Source organism: Hesperophylax consimilis, chromosome 18 (assembly GCF_061612785.1).
Source record: "Hesperophylax consimilis isolate HC1 chromosome 18, BYU_Hcon_1.0, whole genome shotgun sequence".
Classification (NCBI taxonomy): Eukaryota; Metazoa; Arthropoda; class Insecta; order Trichoptera; family Limnephilidae; genus Hesperophylax; species Hesperophylax consimilis.
In genome coordinates, this window is record NC_142853.1 from 28,850,834 (window position 1) to 28,857,006 (window position 6,173).

Here is a 6,173-nt window from a genome sequence, read left to right on the forward strand (position 1 = left end):
TTGGGAATCCCTGCTCTAGATGGTCTATAGTTTGTGATTATCACACTAAACCAGAGGTTCCCAAACTTTTTTCAGTATACCCCCTGCCTGCCGAATATTGACTTTTCCTAAAACTATTAACGTCCCATGTAATAATTTATTTTTTTATGAAAAATATTCCCTGCCCTTGTCTGCCCTGCAAACGGGTGGCGGTATAGTTGCTCTGTCTTTATATTGTGCCGACAGGAAAACCCTTGTGAGGACACCAAATGAAAATGAATCAGGATAAGCAACGGGAATTCCTTTCTGTAGCTGGCCCTACAGAACTGCCCCTTAAGTTCTTTGTCAGTGCTTATTCTGTTCAGTTCTTCTTGTCACATGATATCCGATTCTTCGACGTTGCATTTCCATAGTCAAAATGTCCTCAACCTTAGTTTTGAAGTCTGTATGGAGTACATTTAAATGTTGAACGTCATTATTGGACCCTGGACGTTTTTCAAAAACAAGTTAGGGAGCTAAGAAAATTCGCGGCTTCCAATGTGCAATCTTTTGCTTGAATATATTAACTCTGACGAGAAAAGGAACGTAGACTCTATTTATATACCTCAATTAACAACTTTACGAAATATAAAAATACAAATATCAAATAAGTGATTTCTCAGTCTATTATATTTGTGTATTGTGTCATTTACGGAACTCCTAAATGTTGAGGTAAATGGGGGCACCTTGAGGTAAATGGGGGTCAGCTCGTATGTACCCCCATTTGAATCTCGTGGTCCCCCAATTTTTTTTCTCGCTGACCCCCAGCATGCCAATATCGACACCTGAGGTCCATATAGACCACTTTGGGAACCTCTGCACTAAACCCATGTCGTCAAGGAAAGGGACGGCTGGGATACAAAATGAGTAATCCTCTTTATTTAGCCAACGTTTCGGACAACTTTACAGTGTTCATCATCAGGGCAGATGTGTCCATCATCACACATTTGCCCTGATGATGGACATCTTACGAATTTACGTCGTGAACGAAGGATAAAAAATGCCTGTTTGCGTGTAAAAGAGTTTCCATTTTAAGCGTCATACCAGTTGTGCTTTGAATATTTTACCAATTATCAGAGTCTTTATTTTATTGTGCATATCTATTAACAAAACACCAACATTATATTTACTTTACCTCTTACAACCTTACCTCTATATACATATTAAAATACTCGTAATATCCTCAAATTTAACTTCAGTATATTATTCTTGTTCTTATAACTATTTTATTTCATATTTTGCTTCTCTTATTCTGTATTGATTCTCATTAACAGGACAAAGAAATTATGAACGCTTTTTGAAATCCTGTGTTTAACCGTATCATGCCTATTGTTTGTGTTCCTACCTCCTACGTCTGTCTTAATGCAGATATTCCCCGGTGAGACAGTCACGGGAACCATTTACTGGATAACCAACACCCCAGGTCACCTCAAGTTGTTCGCTACGTTTGGTGACTTAGCAGGAGTGCCCCGGCTCTTGTCTAAGTCTTGGCGTCGGAAGCGTTTTCCCAGCGACTGCGTGAGACCTTTTGACCTCTCCAGCCCGACTCTCGACCCATCGCCTTGCACCGCAGTGGGAAGGATGGATTCATACGTCCGTAACTCCTGAGGACACATTTACCACCAGATTTCTACCCACAATTCATACCTTTTTTCTTTCCTTCCCTTAAAATACCTTCTACACAGCATCCCCAAGATGACATTATAAAAAAACTATTTTAATACATTTTATCATGATTAATAAAAATATACATTAAAAAATGTGTGTATTCTTATACCACGTCGCGATCCAGATCTTACCTACCATGTGTGAAATCTACAAGCTTACTTGGATGCATAACACTTCCAGAAATAAATTAAAATTCTAAGAAAATCTTCCAAGAAAGAATCTAACTGATTTCCGATACGGAATCATATTACAATATTTACTATCATTGCTTTTATAAATCCAAGGATATTCGTTGCGACTTCTTTGCGGAGATCGAATAGTAAAAAAGCAAACCAAAGAAAGAAAAAGACATTTTCAGCGGATTCTACTCACAGTTCGTCTGGGGACCGCTGTTATTGTATAGATTTATCATAAGAACTACAGAAGACTTCTGAGATATATAGAATGATTCAGAATAATTCACCATCTCGATTTCTAGATAATTTGCCATAGAGTAAGTAATATTTCGAAACCTAGTTGTAGATATTTATTCCTGCCAGCAATATAAGTTTTGGCGTTATAGATATTTATTTCCATCATATTTTATTCGTTCTACTTTATGAATAGTTGATATGTGTGATAAGTTTTTTTAGTATGAAATATATCAAAGATTGGAGAGTCTATTTTCGGTATTTTTATGATAACGGTTTGAGCAAGTTCTGGTTTGAGTGATACTTGACTAATTTGAAAGGTACTTTGCGTGAACACTTATGGGCATAATGGATATAAAATATTCAAACAAAAAAGAATCAATTGGAGATTCTGTGCGTTCTCAATCATCAAGGACATGGAAAAAGGGGAAAATATCCGATAGGCACTAGTCCGCCGAGTGATTTGGAAGTGTTTTCCTTGTTAAAAATAGCACGATTTGTGATAATGATGTCTGTCGAATTGCTGCGCAGAATATGGGAAAGGAACGAAGAAATTTGGGATGCGGGTTTGGGTACCGTCGCCCCTGGAACCATTTATTGGATAACCAATATCCCTGCCTTGGTTTGTGATTAAGCATGGCTGCAAGGGTTCATCGAGTGAGGTGTGTTTAGAATTCACCTGCCCAATAGCTGCGTGACTCGGGAAAAGCTGGTTTGGGGAGACCCTTTGACCTCTCTAACTGACACATCGCCTTGCGCCGCAGCGGGGGGACCGTTTTCTTTCCGATAACTTCCTCTCTTTTTTTCCTTGATCAGACCCTCCACACAACATCCCCAAAGAAGATTATATTCTTCAGGGCCTCCTTAGAATAAATAAGAGATTATTTCCTTTGATTTAAATATCTTAGGTAGTTTGGTCATTGAAATTTGTGTACATTATTTATGTATACTAGGTTTTTAAGTCCATTTATAAAATCTCAGTTAATACAAAAAAATATAAAAAAATCTACTCAAACATAAGATACATTAATTTGCATTCATAAAAATAAAAATACAAAATTTTATAAAAGTTCTCTCAAATGACAAATCAATAAGAAAGGAAAAATACAAGAGACACAATTAGAGACACAAGAAATATCGAATTCAACTTGCGTATCACATTTTTTGAGTGACAGCAATACATTTTTCTGAATCCGTATAAATTATCGAAGAAAATGTCTACTTCAGCACACTCTTTTTTATATATTTGGAACAGAGGGCTAAAATATGCAATATTATTTATATATATTAAGTATTCAGGTGTTTTTTTTAAAGTATTCGCGTCTTAAATAATGGGAATTGGGAATATTTATTTCAATATTGCTAAGTCATGATACAGTAGGTATCTAGGTTGTGATTATTGTTGATCGTGAATTATTTTGTGTAGACATATCAGTCAATTGGCATTTTTATTTTAAATCTGGAAGTATTCAAGACGTATAACTTGTAAGTTTGCACAGTCGAAGTCACTGTATAGGCATTTAGTATTTTGTTGTGGGCCATCATCGTCGAATATTTCTAAACGGTTTACATAGCACCGTTTAGTAATCAAATAACTTTAACGGATCAATGTATTACTTTTGATATAAATATATCTCAATGACGGTTTAGTCATCTCAACGCTTTTTTAATTTTTTTTGTGTAAAACTGCTCCCAACGTATGGATCCAGTGAGACTATGGTATCCCCGATTGGAGTATATTGTGAAGCTGAAAGTAGTGGGAAGGGGAAGGAGATGGAGAAAAATAAGGTGGGGGAGTACCTGGCAATTCAAAACTGGTTACCATACACGGCCAAAGCCATTTCAAGCAACGTTTCAATTCTGAAAGGTGGTTTTACATCAGAGCGAAACTCAGAGTATCTTCCACACTAGAACTATTATTTTTAAATTGAGTGATTTGTGAAATAACCCGAATTAATCAAATAAAATTTACTTGCGCACGCCGGTATTTGAACCCGTGACCTCCAGCTTGCTAGTCGAGAGAACAACCTTTAAGGCTCTCGTGACGCTTTATTTAACTGATATTATTTACATTCATAAAAAATAAAGTGGCATCTCCAGTAGTACCTACCTAAACCTGTACAATTATTAATTTGTAATTTTCAGAAATAATTGCTGGCACACTTGATGTTGAGTTCGAAATTTTCAAGTCCGAACTAATCGTTTGAACAAGTTAAAAAATCTAAATTATAAACGTTCCACAGCTTTGCAGTGCTCTTTCATTTTATTGAAACTTCCTGTGATAAATGGAATACTGCATTTGCAGAAGCATATTTTATTATTTACCAGAATCATAAACATTTTCTCTTTTATTTAATAAAAAAATCAACATCACAAATGATTGTAAAAACGATTAAGTAATGATGTTTTAGACAAATTAAGTAGTTAGGTTCTCTCACACGGAGAAAAATTAGTATTGCTAATATATTAAAATCCTGGTTAAATCGGGACAGGAGGCCCTTTCCTAATAAAATTTATATTCTCTCCAAATATTTCGGAACACATGTTCATGTACCTGCGTTTACTCTCTTAATATATAATGATGAAACGTGAAAATATAATGATTTTTTATGAACACTTGTTCCGACATCACGCTAACATTTTATTACTAAAAGTACGCATTATTTTTTTACTAAAAGTTTAATATGAAACCTATCGATTCGGCCTACAGTCCCGTTTTTAACAGGGTTTAATAATTTGAACAGCAGTTTAATGAAATAGAAATATTTTAAATTCTATGTTTTCTCAATGCATGAATGGCACTTTACGCATGTTGCTGCGTGTAAAATTTTTATTTAACTTTAAGTGTTATTTTCAAAATTAGAACTGATTATGTGAAGAATTCAAACGTTCAGTATTAGGACGGATTGTTTCACAGAATTTGAACAATTCAAATTTTAAAGTGAAATTTCTATTGAGGGGTTGAGTGAAAACGAACTTACGCCGTGAGTTATATAATAGTATTAAAAATATATTTAAAAAAAATCATTTTGTGGTTAGTAGAAAGGTTAGGATTCCTGTATAGGATTATTTGCCATCAGAAAATAATAGTCAGCAATAATAATAATAATAATCATATGACTGCCTCTTCAGACTTTAGACAGACCGAGTGGAAGAGACAGAGATAGATAGCGCTTTGCAAATTGCAATTTTCGTTTTGCGGGAAACTCTCAGGCGAAAACGAGACGGCTATATTGCTGCGCTTCCTACCACAACGGCTCAGAGCCGAGTTCGACAACCTCTAATGCCAAGCGTCGGAACCATTCTAAACGTAAAGCAGGCCCACTGGGTAGGTTGGAATGTGAACATTCTGAATAATATCGCTGGAATCCTGCGAAACGACAAGGAAAATTAACGACCAAAAAAATTACCTCATTTATACTGTAGTTTTATTTCGTACTGTAAATGCCTTGCTCTTTTTTGTGCGGTGGTTATACTTAATATTTTTGACTTAAAAGTCTGTCGTACGGCAAGGTGTGTAAATGAAGGTTACACATCAAAAAGGTTTGTATTTGTAAGGACTTTTTTTAATGAATTGCTTGGGTTCTTTTTGCGTGTTGGTGTTGCTGATTGTTTTTTTGGTGCGGATTTGATAAATGGTAGTACGAATTTGTATATAGGCTATACGTCGTCGAGCCATATTGGCACAAAGCTTTCCCGTCAGAATGATATGCTTTCATAAATAAACGATAGATGACCTACGGACCATAAATGAAAATGATTAGGGGATAACGGAACTATGTTCGTGTGGAGTTGTAAAATGTTTTATTCGCCACAAATAGAGCAGAAATTAAATTTTTGATATTTCGCAATAAATGCATAATTTTTCCTTTAAAAATATTTTATTATGAAACCTACTAACTTCGATCGTCTATGTTGATGTGCGCGATGTGAAATATTCCTGCGTAATGTAATGTACTCAATGCGCAAAATTATTCACGATCATATAACTTTTAAATTTTAACATTGGAACTGATTGTGGGAATCGGGAATTGAAAAGTTGATACCTACAAAAATTACTTTTTATAATAAAAATTC